The sequence below is a fragment of the Elephas maximus genome, chromosome 26, assembly GCF_024166365.1.
Source record: "Elephas maximus indicus isolate mEleMax1 chromosome 26, mEleMax1 primary haplotype, whole genome shotgun sequence".
NCBI lineage: Eukaryota > Metazoa > Chordata > Mammalia > Proboscidea > Elephantidae > Elephas > Elephas maximus.
This window is the reverse complement of record NC_064844.1, coordinates 5,198,143-5,222,536: the sequence shown is the minus strand read 5'-3', so window position 1 is coordinate 5,222,536 and position 24,394 is coordinate 5,198,143. Positions and strand designations below refer to the sequence as shown.

Genomic DNA, 24,394 nt, shown 5'->3' with positions numbered 1-24,394 from the left:
ACCTTTTGGTTAGCAGCAGTAGCTCTTAACCACTACTACACCACCAGGGTTTCCTAATAGTTAATTGGTTTGTTTTATACAGTGGAAGGGATTTATCCTTGAACCACTTTCTCTATATTAAGGTTTGATGAAATAAATAAGTAGGTTAAGGATAACAGTGGTCAGGGTTTCCACTGTTAAGTAAGGTTATATAAATATGAAAAGAGTAAGACTATATAAGGCAATTCCACTGGTTTCTAAGTATCATCCTTCACCACAAGGAGCCAAGATTCCTTGGGAAAAAAAGGCTGGAAGTCTGGGACAGAGAAAATTCTACACAGCTGTCGAGCACATTTTCGTACCAGAATGTAAGGGCATGCTCAAAGACTGATCAATGGAAAGAAAAGGGAGCCAGCTTTACAGGGCTTCCACTAACTAAATCTGGGGTGGTTTTAAAAATAAATGATGATTAAAATGGATTGTAACTCATTGGGTAAAATAATAATGCATGAATCCATGTTAATGTAAATTAATGAATACATATAAATAAATAATTATGGTAGATTGACAACTCACAAATCTGGAAGAACTGATTAAATTAGAAAATCCTGATAAATGCCAAAACTACTGGGAGAAAGTTTATTGAAGAATAGCATATTTTCATAGTTTCAAAATTTCTTTTTACAAACTACTATTTCTAAAGGGATAAAAAATTGTTTTACAGTGAAGAGTTCTACTTTGACCAAATAATCCAGGTTAGCTTCATTAATAGTGAGACAAACTAATACTATGTACCTGCTGATACACTACACTGAGAGGTACTCACCATCACGTTGATGATATTGTAGCCAAAAATGGATAATCTAAATGTCTTCATGAGAAAATCCCAGAAAAACTAAATTGAGGGACAGTCTATACAATAACTGGCCTACATACTTCAAAAATGTCAAGATTGTAAAGAACAAAGAAAAGCCAAGAAAATGTCCCAGATTGATGGAAACTATAATAATTAAATGTAGTGTGTGAGACTGGATTTAAGCCAGGATAAGATAAACAAATAGCTATAAAGGCAATTTTGGAAAATCTGCAGCATATGAATATTGACTGTAGTTTGGATATTAGTCTTGTGGAAATTAGTCTTGGCAAATTTCCCACACATTGGTATATTTCATTGTGAAGGGACACAACGTCTCTGCCTTTCTCTCAGGAGGTATATATACATACCCATATCTATATTTACCAACCAAACTTGTTGCCATCAAGTCTGCATGGACTTATGGTGGCTTCATGTGCTCAGAGTATAACTGTGTTCTAGGGGCTTCAAGGCTGTGGTCTTTTAGAAGCAGACTGGCAGGTCTTTCTTCTAAGGCACCTCTGGGTGGTTTTGAGCCACCGACGTTTTGGTGAGTACTCAAACAGTTAACTGTTTTCAGAGTTAACACAGAGAGAGAGAAAGAGTTAACTGTTGATTAATCTTGTTAAAGGGTATATGAGCATTCCTTGTAACATTCCTACATTTTTTTCTAAGTGGAATCTGATATTTACCTGATATGATTTAAGAACAGTTACCAAAAAAATAACGATCTAGACTTAATCTGGAAACTCTTGTGGCGCAGAGGTTAAGAGCTACAGCTACTAACTAAAAGGTTGGCAGAAACTCTATGGGGCAGTTCTACTGTCCTAGAGGGTCGCTACGAGTCAGAATCGACTCAAAGGCAATGGGCTTGTGTTTTGTTTTGTTTTGGTTTAGCCTTAATCTAATTAAGGATGTGCAGGCCCTCTTCAGTGAGAACTACAAAATGCCACTGACAGGAAAATAAGATCTAAATAAACAGGAAGATGTAACACGTTCAAACCAGTGGACAAGTCAACACTAAAATATTTTGTTCACAAATTTATCTATAGAGTCAATGCAATCCCAATAAAAATGCCAGCAGTTTGTAGGTGAGTGTAAATTGGTCAGGTGACTCTAAAACTTATCTGGAAATACAAAGGGCCAAGGACAGCTGAGGCAGTCTTGAAGAAGGACAACAAAGCTAGAGGGTTTATACCACCAAATCTCAAGAATTTTCATGAGGCTAGAGTAGTTAGGAAAATAGAGCCCTGGCAGAAGGACAGATGAACAGACCAATGTAACAGCGTAGATTCTAAAACCAAACCCTTTAATTCTGACAACTCATAAATCTGGTAGAACTGACAGAATTTAATTCTGACAAAGGTGACACTCACTAGAATGGGGAAAGGACACTTTTCACAAAATGGTGCTGATATAACTGGATATCTGAATGGAGAAAGTAACACCTCACACCACACACAAAATTTAATTACAGGTCTATCATGAACCTGCATGTAAGAGGTTAAGGAAAAAAATCCTTCTAGAATATAACTTAGGAAAATATATTCACCATCTTGGGGCAGGCAAATATTCCTTGAACATTAAACAAAAGATAAGCATAAAACAGCAACACGGCGAACTTCATTAAAATTAAAACCCATTGTTCGTCAAAAGTTTTTTCATCAATAAAAAAGGTAACACAGCAGCTATGAAATGGGAGATGTTATTTGCAACATATTTACCTCACCAAGAGCTTAAATCAATAATACAAATTAATTATGAAAAAATAAAATATAGGCAACCAGAAAAAAAATCTTAAATGAGCACACTGAGAAAAAAATGCAAACAGGCCCATACAGATATGAAAAGATGCTCAGCTTCATCAGTGATCATTGCAATATGAATTATATCAAAGAGGTATCGCCATACAACCACCATAACCTCTAAAACACAAAGGATGTCAATGTCAAGCGCTGGCAAGAAAGTGGAAAAAATTGACACTCTCATACGCTGCTTAGAGATAAGGAAACTTAGGCAACTGCTTTGGAAATGCATTTGACAGTGTCTAAGAAACCCTGGTGGCGTAGTGGTTAAGAGCTACGGCTGCTAACTAAAAGATGGGCAGCTGGAATCCACCAGGCACACCTTGGAAACTCTACGGAGCAGTTCTACTCTGTCCTATAGGGTCGCTATGAGTCGGAATCGACTCGATGGCAACATTTTTTTTTTTCAGTTTAATAAAGCTGCAATATAAGTATTCCATGACTCAGCACAGAAATGAACCCAAAATAAATATTTCATAAATGTACTGAAAGTCAAGCACAAGAGTGTGCACAGAAACATTTTTCTAGCAGCCATAAGAGTAGCAGCGAGCAACCTGGACCATACTAATACAATTAAATAGTATTTAGCAATGAAAAGTTAGGAAATATTTCTGAGCAGTCCTGTTCTAGGCTCTGTTGAGGTTCTTCAGGCCCCTCCATAGGTCATCACAAAGGCTTTGCCTGGCTGGTCTCCCGGGGGAAGCTGCCCCACTTCCGCTGACTTGGTACACAACCAGGACACTGCAGTCTCCAGAGGGAGCTGCAGTCAAAGGCTCAGGGCCCCCGGCCAGCCGTGCTCATGGGCATATCTGCATCCCTAGCCCAGGGGCTCCATTCAGAGGCCTCCTTAGGTGTGTGTGTGTTGGGGGGGGGGGGTGGCAGGCATCCCCTGTGGCACTTTTCAGGCACCTCTACTAAGGCCTCCTCATCTTATCCTGTCAGGAGCTCTCAGTAAAAGAAGATTCTCAGATCTCAGATAGTAGTGGTGATAATTAAATGATACAATGTATACGAAATACTTCATAAATTACAATGTATCAGACACATGCAATGAAGTTAATTAACAGTTATTGATGAATTGGATGCATGCGACTGCTGTAATACAGAGACCAAAGTTAGGATATAAAAATATAAGCATCAGGATATATATTACTTTAATTTTAAAAAGGTAAATTATATTTATTAATATTTTTATTATTATGTTTATTGGAATCGCACAGATACTTTCCTTCACCTAATCTGAAAAAGCAGGGAGGAGACCGAGCGAGCTGTCTGCCAGGCTCTGCTTTGTCATAAAGGGCACACAGGGCCTGGGGAAGTCTTTGATCCCATTGGATATGTGTAGCTTCCATACAACGAGATGGTGCATTGGTTTACTAGGACTGCTGTGACAAATTACTAAACCTGAGTGGCTTAAAAAACAGAAATTATCCTGTCACAGATCTGAGGGCAGAATTTCATAAACTAGGTATTGGCAGGCCCATACTCCCTCCAAAGGCTCCCGGGAAGGAGTCTTCCTTGCCTCTTCCAGCTTCTGATGGATCCAGGCCTTCCTTGGCCTTTGGCCGCATACCTCCAATTTCTGCCGCCACCTCACATGGCCTCCTTTTCTCTCTCCGCTGTGTATCTCCTGCAAGGGCGCCTGACTTTGCATGTAGGCTCCACCAGGTTAATCCAGGATGATATCACCTTGACTTCCTTAATTACATCTGCAAAGAGCTTTTTCCACATAAAGTCATACGCACAGGTTCTGGGAATTAGGATGTGGGCCCAACATTCTAGGGCCACCATGGAGCCTTGGTGGCGCAGTGGTTGAGAGCAGCTGCTAACCAAAAGGTTGGCAGTTCAAATCTATCAGTCGCTCCTTGGAAACCCTATGGGGCAGTGCTACTCTGTCCAATAGGGCTGCTGTGAGTCGGAATCGGCTCAGCCACTACAGATGGTTAGGCTAGACATGATCTCTACTTTTACTTCTTATTCTAATATTTCCTGATTGTGGGGTAATAGGAGCAGAGAGATGCTGTATAACTGATTTTTCTATGAACCCATATTCCTATTTCACTTACTGCCATCCACAGCTTCAGAAACAAGTTTTCCACCACTACCTCCCGGCTGTGGAGCCACTTAGGACTTCTCTCCAATCCTTTCTCTATTTTCTCCAGCCTCCCTCCCCCCATGCTATTGCAGATTATATTGGTCCTGAATCTTCCTTGAAGAATGACTCTTCCCTTATTCCACTTAGAGGGGACTGAGTCATCTCCACCTCCGGGATACAAGAAGGAGAACTTGTGTTCCTGGCATCTAAATTAGAACTAGAAATATAATACAACAAAAACATGGTTTCCAACAGTCTTCTATTTCCTGGTTGTGCATACTTCAGGTACTAACGGACAAAAGACTTGTCATCCAATTCTCAAAGTGTACATCACTGGGGACATATACATATAGTTTTATATATATATATATATATATACACATATACACATAATTTTGGAAACCCTGGTGGCGTAGTGGTTAAGTGGTATGGCTGCTAACCAAGAGGTGAGCAGTTTGAATCCACCAGGTGCTCCTTGGAAACTCTATGGGGCAGTTCTGCTCTGTCCTATAGGGTCGCTACGAGTCGGAATCGACTAGACGCCAGTGGGTTATATAGTTTTATATAACTGCTGCTTTTACAGTAAACGCGGTTACTGTTGAGTCAATTCTGACACATGCAGACACAGTGCATGTTAGAGTAGAACGGTGCTCCACAGGGTTTTCACGGTTGATTTTTCAAAAGTAAATTGCCAGGCTTTTCTTCCAAGAGGCCTCTGCTGGACTCAAATCTCCAACCTTTCATTTAGCAACTGAGTATGTTAACCATTTGCACTGCCCAGGAACTCCGACACACACACACACACACACACACACTTCTTTTTCTTTAGGGATCTCACTCTAAGTTTGAAACCACCAATAACAATTTCCTTGGAAGTTCAGAGCTACCTATGCCATCGCTGGAGCCCTGGCAGTGCAGTTAAGACCTTAGCTGCAAACCAAAAGCTGGACAGTTGGAATCCACCAGCTGCTCCTTGGAAACCCTATGGGGTGGTTCTATCTGTCCTAAAGGGTCGCTAGGAGTCAGAATCGGCTCAATGGTAACAGGTTTATACCATCACTGACTGACTTTCTTTTCCTAACAAACATAGAATACAGCGAAAATGAAAAGTTTTGTTTTTATTTTCTAACACTCACTATCAAAAAGAGCCTGTTGAAAATGAAGATGTTGAGCCAAGTTGTTTTGACAGTTTCTTCATATCTATTCACATTCAAAATGAATTGAAACTCATACTATATACCAGAAAGTGACAAATAAGAGGGCGTTCATTCACATAAGGAAATTACACTCTAATGGGTTTTAATAGAGAAGCATATTCAAGTACCGAGAGAGAAAAGTGTTGACAGCCTCACAGGCATTTTTCTGTCATTCCTATATGCGTAACATTCATTTCTAGGCACGAGCTTCTCTTCCTGTATATGCATCAAAATCCGTTCTCTGGAAATCTAACTTTTGTCACAGTCTCTCTGTTTTCCAAAAAACATATTTACATGCGACAGCGTTACTAAGTTCAATTCCTGGTGGCTACCTGCTATCTCTCTAACATTTGGTCGGTTATTTTAATCGGAATCTCCTTTTTTAATTGAGCACTTGTTTTATTACCTTTTAACTGTAGAAGTTAATTTGGAATTTAGTTATAGCCCTGACTGAATATAACACAGATATTTACCCAATATTATTAAAACAGGACATGAATGTTACAAGGAAAGCATGCAATTATTTGAAGAACAAGGAAGAAACTCTCAGGAATTGAATGTTATTTGTTTCCTATTTAATTCAGCGCACCATTGTTATCTGCATTCTGAGGCTTTGCTTTTTAGTATTTGATTTTCTGCTTCCAACATGAGTCCAGATATTGTGTATGATAACGTGGAAGCTTTTAAATATTTCTAACTGGGCAAAAATAAGAAACTGAGTTCGCATGGGTGAGGTATTTTTCCACCTTCCCTCTCTCAAGCGATAGACTCAACCCTCCGCTCCTTACTTCACAGAAGCACATCCTTTTACAGGTTTTGAAGAAGTCCACGGAACTGTGTCTATTTCATGTTAATGAAGTTGGAGACATCACAAATCCCGCTTATCATCATTCATGCCTCTTTTTATCAGTCTTTACCCTTGCCTTGCCCTCTGCCTTTTTGTTTTGTTTAACTTTTTTTTTTTTTCCAGTTGCCAAATTCCCTAGTATTTCCATTAGAAATAAAATAACATTCTGGGTATTAACATCTTTATACATGTGGTGTTTTAATATTAAGACACTTCTCTTGGTTAAGTTAAAGACATCACCTCAGTTTTATGCATAACCAACAATCTTCGAAATAGTCTATATTATTAAGATTTTCGAATTATTCTCAATCCTTTCCAAGAAATGTATAGGCATGATTTGTCAGTGATATTCTTCTCTGCCCCCCCCCTTTAGCTTATGATCTTAAAACAAATTTAACTAATGTATTTCCCTAATAGTATAAAATAATTTATAAAACTAGAACTTTACATTATCCTATGTGACTTAATTATTTTATGTTACAGATGGCCAAAGCTCCTGATTTTTTAATGTCACTCAAATGCCTCCAAAATCTAGCAAGAATCTACTTCCTTTGTGTATCCGTGAGCTCGTTCATTTATTCAGCAAGCACTTATTGAGAAATCACAATGTTCCAGAGGTAAAACAGTAAACAATGAAGTGCTTAGCATTATACCATTTTGTTTTTTCACTTGCGAGCTTCCTCTACTCTATAACTGAAACATTAAAGAAGGAAGTTTGCATAATTTCTCATGTCAACCAGGAAAAAAACTGGCATTTTTGCAGAAATCCTCATACATGATTTTCTTTCAGTGTTGTAATTTATATAATACGTATTTGTACACAGAATAGTCTTGGCCCAGGAGAAGGAAAGATAGGCCAATTTCTAGTAATAAAAACTACTGACCTCAGTCTCTACTACACTACACAAGATGGCTGCCTTTTAACCAAAATTATAAGCCTACAAGAAGGTAATCCATTGACATGAGACAAAGTAATTGGCAAAATCAGGCCCACGTATGACACAGAAGTCAGAACTATGTCACAGGGAATTTTAAATAACTTTGATTAATATGACAAAGACCATTAGGGAAAAGGCAGACAACATGCAAGATCAGATGAGTAATTTCAACCAACTGATGAAAACCATAAGAAATATTCTAATGGCAATGCAAGAAATGAAAAAAAAAAAAAAAGCAGTAAAAGTGATGAAGGATGTGCTCGACAAGCTCATCAGGAGACTCAAAACGACTGAGTAAAGAATCCGTAAAGCTTCCCCCTAAGATCAGTAACAAATCAAGAGTGATCTTTCTCACCAGTTTTATTCAACTGAAAGTCTTAGTGAATGAAATAAGGCAAGAAAAAGAAATAAAAGGCATACAAAATATAAATGATGGAATAAAAACTCTATTTGCATACATCCTTATATTCTACTAGAAAAATTGGTGAAATCTGAGTAAAGTGTTTAGTTAACAGTAGAATGACAATTTTAATTTATTGCTTATGATAATTGTACTGTGTTTATGTAAACTACTTGGGGAAACCGGGTGAAGAGCATATGGTAACTCTGTACTGTCTTTGCAACTTTTCTGCAAATCTAATATTATTTCAAAGTAAATAGTTAAAAAAAAAAAAAGACATCACATGCTCAAAAGTAAAACATAGAAATATATGCACCATGCAGACAGTAGGTAGTGTTCTAACATATGATCAATTTTTATACACTTTTCCCATGTACTTGAAAAGAATGTTCTATATTTATATATGAAGGCACACCATTGAACACCCACTAAAATGACTAAAATTAAAAAGAATGACAATATTAAGACAGACAATGCTAAACATTGGCAAGTCTGTGAAGCAACTGGAATGCTGCTCAGAAACAAAAAGAATGAAAAACTGATACACAGGTGGTTGGATGGAATTGGAGATGAGGGAGGTTGGATGTCCACAGCCCTCTACCATCACCAGAGTCACTGATTAAAAAAACACGTTATGTGGGCACAGAATACTTCAAAATAAAGCATAACCAATGAGTCAGGGTGCCTGATTCCTGCTCTAATGGAAAAAAAAAAAAAAAATTAGCAATATCTAACTCAAGACTTGAATTGGATTATTTAATTGATCCCCATAGCTTAAAAAAATGGTACAGTATTAATTCATTTTTTAAAATAATTACCTGTTAGTACTACAGGTCTATTCAAATATTACTAATTGAGTATCTATTATGTCTCAGGCATTTTGTAAGTTCTTGAGAATATAACAATAAACAGATACAGTTTCTTACCTTTGCAAGTTCGCCACCTCATTACCATTACTGGTTGCCTTGCAGTGGATTCCAAGGATAGAACTTTCCGGTAGAGTTTTCAAGGCTGTAATTTTTATGGGAGCAGATTGCCACATCTTTCTTCCGTGGAGCAGGTGATGCGTTTGAACCGACCTTTTGGTTAGCAGTTGAGCCCATTAACCACTGTGCCGCTAGGGCTTTTTCCCATCTCATTAGGAAGACATAATTTAACAAAAGGTCTGTCTCTGTCTCTCACACACAAATACACAATATAAAAAAAAAAAAAGGAGGATATAATTTTAAAAATTCCTTCCACGAATCTGATGCATTCCAACCTCCAACCAGTGTTAACACCATCTGAAATGTAACTTTGATGCCACACCATCTTTCACTTCCTTAGTTTCCTACATGTCTCACGATAAATCCACTGCCGTGGAAGGGAAAGCACACAGCTTCCCCTCATTGCCTAATTCAACATGTCCAACCGCCAGATTTCTGAGGAAGAGAAATCAGGAGTAACCGTGAGTGCACTTCAGGCCTGAATGTTGAATGAAACACTAAGAGTGAAACTGCAAAGTCAACGCTGGGAGACAGGTATGATTTACGTTACTTCATCAAAAGACAAACAAGGTCATATTTTGCTCCCTATGAGACTTAGGTTTAAGCTCTTTTCTACCTGCGCTGCAAAATATTTCCAGGCTTTAATGAAACTGATTTAATGCCATTTGCAAATGTATTTGATTTTCTGAAACCTAAGTTGGTACCACCACGTGGTCGCCGCCATCGCAGCCGCTGGAACGGAGCTAGGGGACGACGGTGGCCCGCGAGGCTCATCGCAGACACTGCAGAAGCAGCGCTCGGGGCCTCGCGCTCGCGCGGCATGGGAGTCGGGGCTCCTGCCTCCTTCCGGTTCCGGTAGGCGGGCCTTCGGCGAGCGCGGAAGCCACAGTAGGAGAGCGGGAGGCCGGGTGACAGGGGTGGCTGAGGCAAGGTTCGGCTTCACAGAATGGGAGTTCTTTTCACCAGGATATGGAGACTGTTCAGTCACCAGGAGCACAAAATTACCATTGTTGGGTTGGATAATGCAGGGACAACCGCCACCCTTTACCAGTTTTCTATGAATGAAGTTGTGCAGATATCCCCTACGACAGGAAGTGATGAAGAAGAAATCGTGGTTGATAATACACATTTCCTAATGTGAGACGTTGGTAGCCAAGAATCTTTGTTCTTCCTGAAAGCCTTACCATACTAACACCGACTTTGTAATAGTTGTGGAAAGTACAAAGACATTGTTCCATTCTCTAAATAGAGAAGAACTCTGTAAGATGTTAGGCCCCCGGGACCTAGGAAAGCTGGATTGGTGATTTTGGCTAAAAACCAAGAATGTTAAAGAAGTGTGACCGTAGTGGAAATCTCCCAGTTTTTGAAGCTTACTTCTGGTAAAGATCATTAGTGGCCTATCCAGGCATGCTGTCCTCTCACTGGCGAGGAATTGTGCCAAGGACTCCGATAGGATGATGCCAGGATTTAAGATGAGATGGCCTCTCTTGACCTCTTCTTACGGACTTTGTGTAAACGAAGTGCCGGGCTTTACCTGAAAGCTGCAAAAATTAATGCTTTAGATATAATAAACTGGTTTAAATTTTTTTCTATAAGAAGAAAAATTAAGACCACTTTTTTGAAAACAAAGACGATGTCTCACCTTCCAATCTGCTTTCGCATTAGTTCCTTCCAAAGGAAGATCTTAAAGCTGCAGTTGACATTTTTCTCATAATGAATCCCCTCAGGACATTGTGCGGCCTGTGGTCAGTACCATGGGAGAGGAGGGTATTTTTAACTTTGAGGACTTTATTATCAGTATAACCCTTCCTAGTTGAATGTTGTTCTCTTCTTGTTCCATTAAGTTAAAGTACAAATCAGCACAAATCCTGTTTCCAGTATTCTAAAATGTAATGTTACTTATGAAAAGTATTTTGTGTAAGATTGCATATGAATTGTGTATGCACTTCAAGTTCAAGTTAATGGCTTTGACTTATGTTCTAAAGAAAACCAAATACCACAAAAATTAATATCCTTAATTATAGCCGTAGCCCCCCACGAGTCTGTCACTTTGTTGTACTGCGGGGGCTCGTGTGTTGCTGTGATGCTGGAAGCCATGCCACTGGTATTCATATACCAGCAGGGTCACTGATAGTGGACAGGGTACAGCTAAGCTTCTAAACTAAGACAACCTAGGAAGAAGGACCCAGCCAGTCTACTTCTGACAAGAGTTAGCCAGTGAAAACCTTATGAATAGCAGCAGAACATTGTCTGATAAACTGCCGGAAGATGGATGAGCCCCTCAGGTTGGAAGGCACTCAAAGGACAATTGGGGAAGAGCTGCCTCCTCAAAGTAGAGTCGACCTTAATGACGTGTGTGGAGTCAAGCTTTTGGGAACTTCATTTGCTGTTGTGGCACAACTCAAAGTGAGAAGAAATAGCTGCAGACATCCATTAATAATCAGGACTGGGAATGTATGAAGTATGAATCTAGGGAAATTGTCAAAAATGACATGGAACCCTTGAAGATATCCTAGGTATTAGTGAGCTGAAATGGCCTGTTATTAGCCATTTTGAATTGAACACTTATATGGTCTACTATGCCGGGAATGGAAACTTGAAGAGGAATGGTGTTGTATTCATCATCAAAAAGAACATTTCAAGATCCATCCAGAAGTACAGTGCTGTCAGTGATAGGATGACATCCATATGCCTACAAGGAAGACCAATTAATACAACTATTATTTAAATTTATACACCAGCCACTATGGTCCAAGATGAAGACATTCAAGATTTCTACCAACTTCTGCAGTCTGAAATTGATCGAACATGCAGTGAGAATGCATTGATAATCACTAGTGATTGGAATACGAAAGTTGGAAACAAGAAGGATCTGTAGTTGTAAAGTATGGCCTTGGTAATAAAAATGATGCCAGAGATCCCATGATAGAATTTTGCAAGACCAATGACTTCTTCATGGCAATACCATTTTTTGATAACATAAATGGTGACTATACATGTGGCCCTTGCCAGATGGAATCAAATTGACTACATCTGGAGAGAGACAAAAAAGCCCAATATCATCAGTCAGAACAAGGCCAGGGGTAGACTATGGAACAGACCATCAATTGGTCATATGCCAGATGAAGTTGAAGCTGAAAAAAATTTGAATAAGACCACAGGAGCAAAAGTACAGCCTTGAGTATGTCCCACCTGATTAGAGACTATTTCAAGAATAGATTGGAGGAGTTGGACACTAGAGACAGAAGATCAGATGAGTTGTGGAATGACATCAAGGACATCATATATGAAGAAACCAAAAGGTCAATAAAAAGAAAAGACCAAAATGGATGTCAGAAGAGACTCTGAAACTTACTCTTGAACATCCACTAGCTATAGCGAATGAAAGAAATGTTGACGTAAAAGAATTGAACAGAAGATTTCAAAGGGCTGCTCGAGAAGACAAAGTATTATAATGAAATGTGCAAAGACCTGGAGTTAGAAAACCAAAAGAGAAGAACATGCTTAGCATTTGTCAAGCTGAAAGAATTGAAAAAATTAAAGCCTTGAGTTGCAAAATTGAAGGGTTCTATGAGGAAAATATTAAATGACTCAGGAAGCATCAAAGGAAGATGTAAGGAGTACACAGAGTCACTATACCAAACAGAACTGGTTGATGTTCAGCCATTTCAGGAGATAGCATATGATCAGGAACCGATGATACTGAGCGAAGATGTTCAAGCTGCACTGAAGGCATTGGTGAAAAACAAGGCTCCAGGAATTGACAGGATACCAATTGAGGTGTTTCCACAGATTGATGCAATAAGAGAAGTGCTCAGTCTTCTATGCCAAGAAATTTGAAAGACAGCTACCTGGCCAACCAACTGGAAAAGATCCATATTGATGACTATTTCAAAGAAAGGTGATCCAATAGAATGTGGAAATTATTGAATAATATCATTAATATCACACCCAAGTAAAATTTTGCCAAAGATCTTTCAAAAGCTGCTGCATCAATATATCAACAGGGAACAGCCAGAAATTCAAGCTGGATTCAGAAGAGGACACGGAACCAGGGATATCATTGCTAATGTCAGATGGATCCTGGCTGAAAGAGAATAGCAGAAAGATGTTTACCTGTGCGTTATTGACTATGCAAAGGTATTTTGACTGTATGTGGATGATAACAAATTATGGATAACATGGTGAGGAATGGGAATTCCAGAATGCTTAATTGTGCTCATGAGGAGTCTGTACATAGATCAGGAGGCAGTCCTTCTAACAGAGCAACGGGATACTGTATGGTTTAAAGTTAGGAAAGGTGTGCGTCAGGGTTGTATCCTTTCACCATATTTATTCAATCTGTGTGCTGAGAAAATAATCAGAGAAGCTGGACTATATGAAGAAAATTGGGCATTAGGATTGGAGGAAGACTCATCCGCAACCTGCGTTATGCAAATGACACAACCTTACTTGCTGAAAATGAAGAGGACTGGAAGCCCTTACTGGTGACGATCAAAGACACAGCATTAAGTGTGGATTACACCTCAACATAAAACAAAAATCCTTACAACTAGACCAGTAAGCAACATCATGATAAACAGAAAAGATTGAAGTTGTCAAGGATTTCATTTTACTTGTATCCACCATCAGTGTCCATGAAAGCAGCAGTCAAGAAATCAAATAATGCATTGCATTGGGCAGATGTGCTGTAAAAGACCTCTTTAAAGTGTTGAAAAGCAAAGATGTCACCATGAAGACAGGGTGTGCCTGACCCAAGCCATGGGGTTTTCAGTTGCCTCATATGCATGCAAAAGATGGACAATGAATAAGGAAGATCAAAGAAGAATTGATGCCTTTGAATTATGGTGGTGGCAAGGAATACTGAATATACCGTGGGCTGTCAATAGGACGAACAAATCTGTCTTGGGAGAAGTACAGCCAGAATGTTCCTTAGACGCAAGGGTGGTGAGCCTACGCCTCACATCCTTTGGACATGTTATTAGGAGGAATCAATCCTGGAGAAGGATTGATACAATGGCTGTAAGAATGGGCTCAAGCATAACAAAGGATTGTGAGGATGGCACAGGACCGGGCGAGCAGTGTTTCTTCCTGCTGTATATATGATCGCTATGATTTGGAAGTGACTTAATGGCACAGAACAACAACAGGGTAGTTGGGAATTAAATTTTATGTCAAGCATTTAAAGTGAACTTGAGATTAAAAGTAAAGAATATTTTCTAAGTAACAACAAAAATATCTAAGTTAAAAAAGACTTCACTTAAAAATTATGGTTTCCTGAAATCCTGCAGTTTGTGCTATTTGTTAGGTCCATAATACATTCACAAAGAATAATCTAACCTTGAAAAATTTTAGTATTTTTTTTCTCCACCAAAAAGAAAGCCAAGAGACAAGATCCTCTCATTATTTATTCAACAGTCATACACTCTGACAAGGAATCAATTGTTTTGCCAGTTTGCTTATACCCAAATGGCTGAAATACTGAGCTGTCCACTATCCTACATGATCAAAACCATGTTTAAATTTCTGTATTAGATTAAATATTTGTACAAACAAATCACTGAGTCATAACAGGATAAAGAAGAGTTAATGTTATCTGTATAGTGCATTATTGATTTATAACATAATTAGGATCAGCATTAAAACACCTTATGGATGGTGATTACGGCTAAAATCCTCTTATAATTTGGTCCTAATCTATGCTTGATTCATATAATCTTAGCAGAACACAAGCCTTTTAATGTATTTATTTTTATTAGGGAAAATTCACATAAGGTAAAAAACTTACCATATTAAAGTGAATTAGCACCATAAAAGAAAACTCCATACCCATGAATCAGTTACTCCCCATTCCCGCCTTCCAATCTATGGCAACCACCAATTTACTTTCTTTCTCTGTGGATTTACTTATTTTTGAATATTTCTTATAAATGGAATCACAAAATAAGTAAGCTTTTGTGTCTTTTTCATGTCTTTTTTACATAATGTTTTTAGGTTCACTCATGCTATGGCATGCATCACATTTCATTACTTTTTATGGTTGATTAATACTCCATTTTATGCATATACCAAGGAGCTCTGGTGACTCAGTGATTAAGCACTCTCGTATGAACCAAAAGGTTGGTGACTTGAACCCACCAACTACGGCATGGGAGAAAGATGTGGCAGTCTGCTTCTGTAAAGATTTACAGCCTTGGAAACCCTATGGGGCAGTTCTGCTCTGTCCTGTAGTTTGGCTATGAGTCAGAATCAACTGGTCAGCAATGGGTTATTCATATACCACAATTTCTTTATCCACTCATCCATCGATAGACATTGTGAATAGTGCTTCTATGAACACGCATCTACAAGTATTTGTTTCAGTACCTGTTTTTTTTTGGGGGGGGGAGTGGGGGAGCGGTCACCTGGGAAGAAACCCTGGTGTTGTAGTGGTTAAGAGCTCCGGCTGTGAACCAAAAGGTCGGTAGTTTGAATCCACCAGGTGCTCCTTGGAAACCTAGGGGGCAGTTCTAGTCTGTCCTTTAGAGTTGCTATGAGTTGGAATCGACCCGACTGCAATGGGTTTGGTTTGTTTTTTTATATACCTAGGAGTATTGAATCATAAGGCAATTCTATGTATAACTTTTTGGGGAACCGTCAGACTGATTTCCACAGCTTCTGAAGCATTTACATTCCCACCAGCAATGTATCATGGATCCAGTTTCTCCACATCCTTGCCTGTATTTGCTATTTTCCACTTTTTTGATAATAGACATTCTAGTGGGTGTGAATTAGTATTTCCTTGTGGGTTTTATTTGCAATTCTCAAATGACAAATTATGTTGAGCATCTTTCCATGTCTTTATTGGCCATTTATGTATCTTCTTTGGAGAAACGTCTGCTCAGATTCTTTCTTCATTTTTCAATTGAATTCTACTTTTGTTGTTGATTTGTTCTTTATATAATCTGGATACTAGACCCTTATATATGATTTTTAAATATGCTGTTCTTTAATTTGTCTTTCATTCTCTTGATAATGTTCTTTGATGCTCAAATGTTTTTATATTAGATTAAGCTCAGTTTATTTATTTTTTGTTGCTCATGCTTTTGGTATCATATCTAAGAATCCATTGCCAAATCCAAAGTCATAAAGCTTTACCCCTAGGAGTTTTATGGTTTTTTAATTCTTATATTTAGGTCAATGTATATGGTGTGAGGTAGGGGTCCAACTTCATTCTTTTGTGTGCAGATGTTGTCCCAACACCATTTGTTGAAGAGACATTTCTTCCCCATTGAATGGTCTTGGCACCCTTGTTGAAATCCAGTTGACCGTATAGGCATACGTTTATTTATGGTCTCAATTCTATTATATTAGTCAACGGATCTATTGTTATGCTGGTATCACTCTTTTGACTACTGTGGCTTTATAGTAAGTTTTGAAATCAGGAAGTCTGAGTTCTACAAGTTTGTTCTTTTTTTCAGTATTGTTTTGGCTCTTTGGGTTCCCATCTAATTCTATATGCATTTGAGAATTGGCTTCCCATTTCTGCAAAAAAGTCTATTTCAATTTTAATTGAGCTTACATTGAATCTCTAAGTCACTTTGGCTACTATTGCCATCATAACGATACTATATCCTCCATGAACATGGATGCATTTCCATTTTTTTATGTATTAGTTAATTTCTTTCAACATTGTATTGTAGTTTGTAGTGTGTAAGTCTTCCAACCTATATAATTTATTCCTAGATATTTTATTTTCTGAATGCTCATATAAATTTTTTTTTTCTAATTTCCTTTTCATATTGCTCATTGCTGGTGATTTTAGACACACAACTGATTTTAGAGTGTTGATCTTGCACTCTGCAACTTTGCTGGATTAGCTTTTCTGGAATTTTTTTTTGTCTTTAGGAATATGTCATCAGCTAAGAAAGATAGTTTTACTTCTTCCTTTCCAACTTGAATGCCTTTTATTTCTTTTCCATGCCTAGTTGCTCTGACTAGAACTTCCAGTAAAATATTGAATAGCAGCAGTGGAAGTGGGCATCCTTGTCTCGTTCTGATGTATATGGGAAAACGTTAAGTCTTTCATCATTGAATATGATATCAGCTGTGCGTTTTTCATAAATGTCCATTATCTTGTTGAATTTGTTTTCTATTCTTAGTGTGCTGAGTGTTTATCATAAAAGCATATTGGAGTTTGCCAACTGACTTTCAACAAAGGTTTTAAGACCACTGAATGTGGAATGATGCTTTTCCTACATCAATTGCTATGATAATTTCTCCCCTTTGTTCTATTAATGTGGTGTATTACACTGAATCATTTTCTTATGTTGAACTACCCTCTAATTCTTGGAATAAATCCCACTTGGTCATGGTGTATAATTCTTTTAATATGCTGGTGGGTTCTGCTTGCAAGTATTTTGTTACCTTTACTCTATTTTGAATACTATAATGTGGTAGCTCTGGAAATCAGATTCTTCCCTATCCTCTGGTTTTGTTGCTTGCTGTGGGCTGCAGAGTTTGGGTGTTTAGTAACTTTTTAAAAACTATTTCCGTGAAGTCTGCATTCTTTTTCATGTTCGATCTGTATATCCTCTGTTCCTTTTGCTTGTGTTGAGTTTTGTTTTTTTTTTTGACAGATATTACCTGGAATGCTGGGAGATTAAAATAAAGGGATAAACTAATGTATAAAAGGAAAGAAAATTTAAAAATTCTCTCCCAGTCTTTGCAGATTGCCTTGTGTTATGTCACTCTTTCAGTGCTTAGCCTGGGCATTTACAACTCTGCCTCAGCCTTCACACCCTTATTGCAGTGAGATAAAAGTATAAGGTTTTCGTAGGCTTTTCTGAGCATACTTTCTGCCTTGGGCATACATGGGGCTTTCTAACTTTCCAAGTATAACAGTCACTTTTAAATACTCTAATGTCCAAAGAAACTCAGTCTTCAGCTTTTCCTCCCAGGGTTTCAATGCTCTGTTGTTCGCCTCAACTATAATCTTTTGACCCGAGCAGCTGCAGGTTGCTCCTTTCTCTTACAATATCTTAGAGGATTGTCCACCACTTTTCTGCCTTAAATGAATTCTAAGTTAGGTGAAACAAAAACAAGAGCCTTGCATCTGCCCTTTCAGTAGTCCTGACAGGTTGGAAAAGAAAAACACAATTTTTTGAAAATAAGAACTTTGTTTCTTCTCCCAGAAACAAGAAACAGAGTCCCAGACAGGGAATGAGGGCTTCTGTCTTCAAGATCACTGCTGACCTCAGAGGGAAGTCTGGCAAGGGTAAGTACAATTGTCAAAAAGCTTTTTTATCCTCTTACAGTTGCCTTTTCCTTAATTTGGTGTTATCTTGATTCTTGCAAACTTTCGATTGCATTTCAGAGTTCTGACAGCTTCTTGCTGGATTTTTCAACGCTTCTGTTTTGGAACTTGTGTGTAGATTCTGTTTCACAACTGTAGGCCCTCAGGATCTGAGAAATAGTCATCCAACCTCTTCTTGGCTTAGTCTTTTCTTCTACAGTCAAAACATCCAGAGTAACTCGTATGCCATATGATGTAGTGCAATGGCTGCAAACTATAATCAAAGAATGTGTAAGAGTCATGCAAATCTCTTTCTCTTCATCCAGGAGTGGGAAGGGGCTTGGCATATGGTTTGTGGCTCTGGACTCACATCTGCACTACGAGCACAGGTTCAACAGTCCGCATAGCTTTTGTTTGTTTGATTGTTTTTCATATACCAAAAATATTTAAGGCACCTTTGAAAGTTTTATTAAAAGAAGGAATTGGCCCTAAAACATTCACAAGTAACCCATGTAAATGTTAAGACAAGGGGTTTTGGATTCAGGCAGACATGAATTTAAAACTCAGTTCATTGCTTATTATCTAATTACTTTGGATAGTTTAAATGCACAGACACTAAAGATACTCATCTGTAAAGTGAGAAAAACAAGCCATAATTAATATTTTTGGGGAGAGTATGAATCAAATTTATGCTTTCCAAACACAGAAAAATACATTGCATATAAAGCTTGCTCAAAAAATAGCTAGAATTCCAATTTCGATTATACTGAAATCATAAGAATTAGATTTATCATCCTGTAAAGATTTATAAAACTGGATAAAGTATAGTAAGCAACACTTTTTAAGCAATGGCCAACATACCGTGCAGGGCTTTGATCCTTGAAATAACTGAAACAAACATTTGCCCTAATTTTCTACTGCGGGCATTTTCCAGGCCTCAGCACAGGGAATTGGTCCCAGAGGAAGAGCAGCAGTTTCACTAGTTGGAATTAAAAAAGTGATCAGTGTCCATGACTGCTGAGGTGGCTGGAATTTACAGGCAAAGGTAGTGGAATGGAGGAGTATTCACAAAGAAGTAGCTCCAGAAATGTGCGTTCTGGAGCCATGCTTGACTTTTTGGCCAAATACTAATCTAACAGAACAAGAGTCTGGTGCATAATAAAAACAGAGAGGCTGGGGCTAAACAGAGGCTGCTAAGGTTGCAAAATACTAGGAGTCTTTGATTTCTGGCAAGAGAGAGTGAGAGACCACTGTAAAAACAACGAGCCTTCACTTGAGACTGCAGTTGATAAAGAAGATAGCAGTTTGGGAGATTAACAGACAAGGGCTTTAAATATGTTCAATGAATTAAAGAAAAAGGTAAGTATAATCATTGAACAGATGGGGAATCTTCAGAGAATATTAAAGCACAGAGAAATTATAGACAAAAAAAAGTCTAAAATAAAAAAACCCACTCAATTGGTGTAACATCAAGTTTTACAGTATTAGTTAACTTGAGTACAAGGCAGTAAAGACTATCGTAACATGGACTGAAAAAGTACATATTTTTAAATATCACCATAGCCTCAACGGTCTTTTAAGAAAATATCAAGTAGTCAAATATGCATAATTGGAGTGCCAGAAAGAAAAAAAAATTAAGAAAGAAAAAACACTGAAAAAACAATGGCCAAGTTTTTTCCAAATTTGATGAGAAATATCAACTTACTGTATTTCACCCATTGCCACCAAGCCTGTTCTGACTAATGGCGACCCTATAGGACAGAGAAGAACTGCCCCATAGGGTCTCCAAGGAGCGGCTAGTGGATTCAAACTGCCAACCTTTTGGTAAGCAAGCCAAGCTCTTAACCACAGTGCCAGCAGGGCTCCAAACTTACATAGCCTCTACATTTTTTCAAAAATTTGGCACAAATACATTAACCATTTAAGAAAATTTTGTGTAAAAGCAGCTTAGTGTCTATAAATGCTATGATTCCTTACTGAACAAAATATAATTTTTTTTTGCCTAATAATTTGCTATGGATTGTTTCAACATGAGGCATCATGTTAATCCAATTATATAAATTCAAATGTTTTTCCAAAGTTAGAATTTACTGAGTAAAAAAGTTATGCAATAATAATATTGGCTCACAAAACACTGTAGGGGTCTTTTTTCTTAGGCTGAGAGTACTCTCAGGAAGGATTAAACTTGGTTACCAGAAAGCATGAAGCCAGAACATGGACACTAAGGTTACATTCACAATCATCCAGGACTTCTTCCTGCACACTCTGGAAGATGATATGAATTCTAAAATCTTACATTTTCGTAGGACATTAAAATTTATCTTTAGTTTTGGATGTGAAGCCAGGGGCTCAGCATGGCTAAATTACGTGGTAAAACCCGGGATCACATCTATAGAAACAGTTCTTGTCTGAAACAGACTGCACTGGTTGACAAAAGATTTCCCTGCGTCACCTCTGTTCAAGGAGTTTTTGAAGTTTTTTAACTGAATGGAGGGAGTATCATTTGTGTACATGGTAGGCAAATCCCCATGGCAAAAATGTCACTGAACTTAAAATCAGAAATGCCACGTACCCTTTTCTGCCTTTAGAGCTAAGAACCATTATGACCCTATGAAGGTAATTTCATGTCAGGTGCCTCCGTTTCTTCACATGTAAAATAAAGCATTGCCCTGGAAATGCTTTCCAACTGTATGTTTTTAAAGCATTCTTGAAAATCTGTTCCAAATTAATAAAAGGTCACTAAACCCTGGTGGCACGAGTGGCTGAGAGCTCGGCTGCTAACTAAAAGTCGGCAGTTTGAATCCACCAGCTGCTCCTTGGAAACCCTGTGGGGCAGTTCTACTCTGTCCTATAGGGTCACTATTAGTCGGAATTGGCTTGACGGCAATGTGTTTCGTGTTTTGTTTTGTTTTGTTTGAGGGATAAATAACACCTTATCGTGATGGAAATATACACACAAACCTTAACGTGAGGATTTCTTGTTCCAGTAACATTCTCAGCTAATCAAAGAAAAGCACATTTTCCTCGTGACTGTTTTTGTTTTTCTGTTGCATCCAGTCAGATGCTAATCTAAGAAAGTGATTATAAGGTTTTTTTTTGTTGTTGTTGTTCTTTTCTTTCATATATTTGATCTTTGGTGTGTTTCTTTTTTTTTTTTTTTGATAGCATTCCTAAAGAGACAGTCAGTGAGTGTAAATTAATAGGAGGACATGTGCCATTGAATGTACTTTTCCATTTTCAGTGACCTTTTCCTGGCGAGTATATTAAAGGGCATTGTCTGTGAAATGTTAGGAGCTGCTGAGGAGAGTTAGCATGTTTAGGAATTTTTGAAAGGTCATAGAATTTATTGCTATTCATTTAGCAGCTTTTTTTTTTTAAATCTTACTTTGAATTTGCTCCATAAAACCCAAGGTTTTTAGTAGATAGTGTTATGGATTGAAATGTGTCCCCTAAAAATGTGTGTCAGCTTGACTAGGCTATGATTCCCAGTATTGTGTGGTTGTCCTTCAATTTGTGATCTGAGGTAATTGTTCTATGTGTTGTAAATTCTAACCTCTTTGATGTTAACGAGGCAAGACACAATCTATAGGGTTAGGTTGTATCTTGAGTCAATCTCTTGAGATATAAATAGAAACGAGCAGAGATGAGAGAGACCTCATTACCACGAAGCAAGAAGAGCCAAGAGCGAAGCGTGTTCTTTGGACCTGCGGTCCTGTGCTGAGAAGCTCATAGACCCAGGTGAAGATTGATGACAAGGACTTTCCCTCAGAGCTGACACAGAGAGAAAGCCTTACCCTAGAGTTTGCACTCTGAATTCAAACTTCTAGCCTCCTAGACTGTGAGAAAATAAATTTCTCTTTGTTAAAGCCATCCACTTGTGATATTTCTGTTATAGCAGCACTAGGTGACTAAGACAGATGATTTCTTAATAGATTTTTTTTTTTAAACAGCTCAGGATCTTTATATCCAAGGAGATCCAATCATATGCCACTGTAATTGAAATCATTTTGCCATGAAAATCATTGAGAAAATTGTATTTCAAATTAAGGATAGTAATTCAGGTTGGGGGAGGCCATGTCTATCGGTTTCCAAAAACTTAAAACAATTCAACTATAAATGAATTCAATCATTTTTCTATTTCGCCTACATGGTCTTAAGATAGTAATTTGATGGTATTTGTCTGTTATTTACATTGACTGTCATGGTGGTTGATTGGTTTATCATAGGTTCAATGACTCAAACACAATACAAAATTAGAAAACACTCAAGTATCAGTTGCCAAGGGGCTGTGTTTTAATACGTCATAATTTACTTTTTTTTTTTCTCTGTGACATTGGTACATTTTGGATCTGAGATTCCCCCTCTGTAAAATGAGATAAATGGATATGGTAATCCACTTGATGGCAATGAGTTTAAAGCCCAATTAAGGGGCAGTGGTATTTGCTCTCTACCTTTAAACCCCACCTAATTGCTACCCTGTTCTATCCCTGTAGGCAGGCAATCACCACTGCAGATTTCTTTGGGTTTCTTCCAGAGATATCTCATTACACAATAATTTTAGGAATTTTAGTATCAAATAAATATATAGAGGATTCAGCATTTTAAAAATGATGTCTATCCCCGGGTACAAACCCTGATGCCATAGTGATCAAGAGCTAGGGCTGCTAACTAAAAGGTCAGCAGTTCAAATCCACTAGGTGCTCCTTGGAAGTCCCATGGGGCAGTTCTTCTCTGACCTTTAGGGTAGCTATGAGTCGGAATCGAGTGATGGCAATGGGTTTGGTTTGCTTTATCCTGTGATAGTGTAGTGGTTAAGTGCTACCCTGCTAGCCAAAAAGGTCAGCAGTTCAAATTTACCAGCAGCTCCTTGGAAACCCCATGGGGCAGCTCTACTTTGTGCTGTAGGGTCGTTATGAGTCGGAATTGACTGGATGGCAATAGGTTTGGTTTAGTTTATTACTACATAGGTATTAAAAAACACCAAGACCCATTGCCATCTAGTCGATTCCGACTCATAGCAAGCCTGTAGGACAGAGTAGAACTGCCCCATAGAGTTTCCAAGGACCAGCTGGTGGCTTCGAACTGCTGAGCTTTTAGTTAGCAACCTGAGCTCTTTACCACTGTGCCACCAGGGCTCCAACACATAGGTATAGTTTTGATTTATTTAAAATTATTTATTTTATTTTAAATAAAAATTATCACATGACTAAAATTCCAAGTAGATTGTGTATGGGACAAACATTTTGTTTTATATAATTATTAGAGAATTTCAAAACAAATATAGAGTTTCATCATTCCCCTGTAATGATGCTGGAGCTGTTTAAACTCTAATAAACTCTTTACAACTCATGATTAAAAATAATAAAATGGTCTGATTGACATCTATGTAGAATCGATTTAGTTTCAACAATATTTTTATAGTATTTAAATTGCACACATTCCTATTTGTTTTACATTATTGGTATTATTTATAAGTGTGTTGTATGTCTTCAAATCATTCACAACATGCTGCAAGTGCATTAAAAAAAGAAGTGCACAGAACCAGTTCCGCAGAGCACATCACACTAAGAGTTGGATACCTCTATTTTGGATTTCAGCCAAAGGTTTTAGTCACTTTGGAGCCAAGAGTATTTTGTTATTGTAGGCTCATCTGTCACACAAAATACTGTAGATATTGCCAAGGGTGTTCTTTTTAAAAAATTTTTATTTGTTGTTGCTGAGAATATACACAGCAAAATATACACCAATTCAACAGTTTCTACAAGTACAACTCAAAGACATTGATTACATTCTTCGGGTTGCAACTATTCTCACCCTCTTTTTCTGAGTTGTTCCTCCCCCATTAACACAAACTCATGGCTCCCTAAGATTCCTATTTAATCTTTCAAGTTGCTGTTGCCGATTTGATCCCATATAAATATTTCTTAAAAGAGGATAATGCTCAAGACAGACTTTTTTTTTTTACTGTGTTTGCTTTTGGACTGTTGCGCCCATTTAGTCTCGTGTACGTGGATGAACTAT

At 38.0% G+C, this 24,394-nt stretch overlaps 1 pseudogene; it reads left to right on the top strand.

The window, feature by feature from the left end:
* The first annotated feature begins 10,045 nt into the window (after window positions 1–10,045).
* Window positions 10,046–10,552, top strand: LOC126067911 (ADP-ribosylation factor-like protein 5A; annotated as a pseudogene).
* The last annotated feature ends 13,842 nt before the right edge of the window (window positions 10,553–24,394 follow it).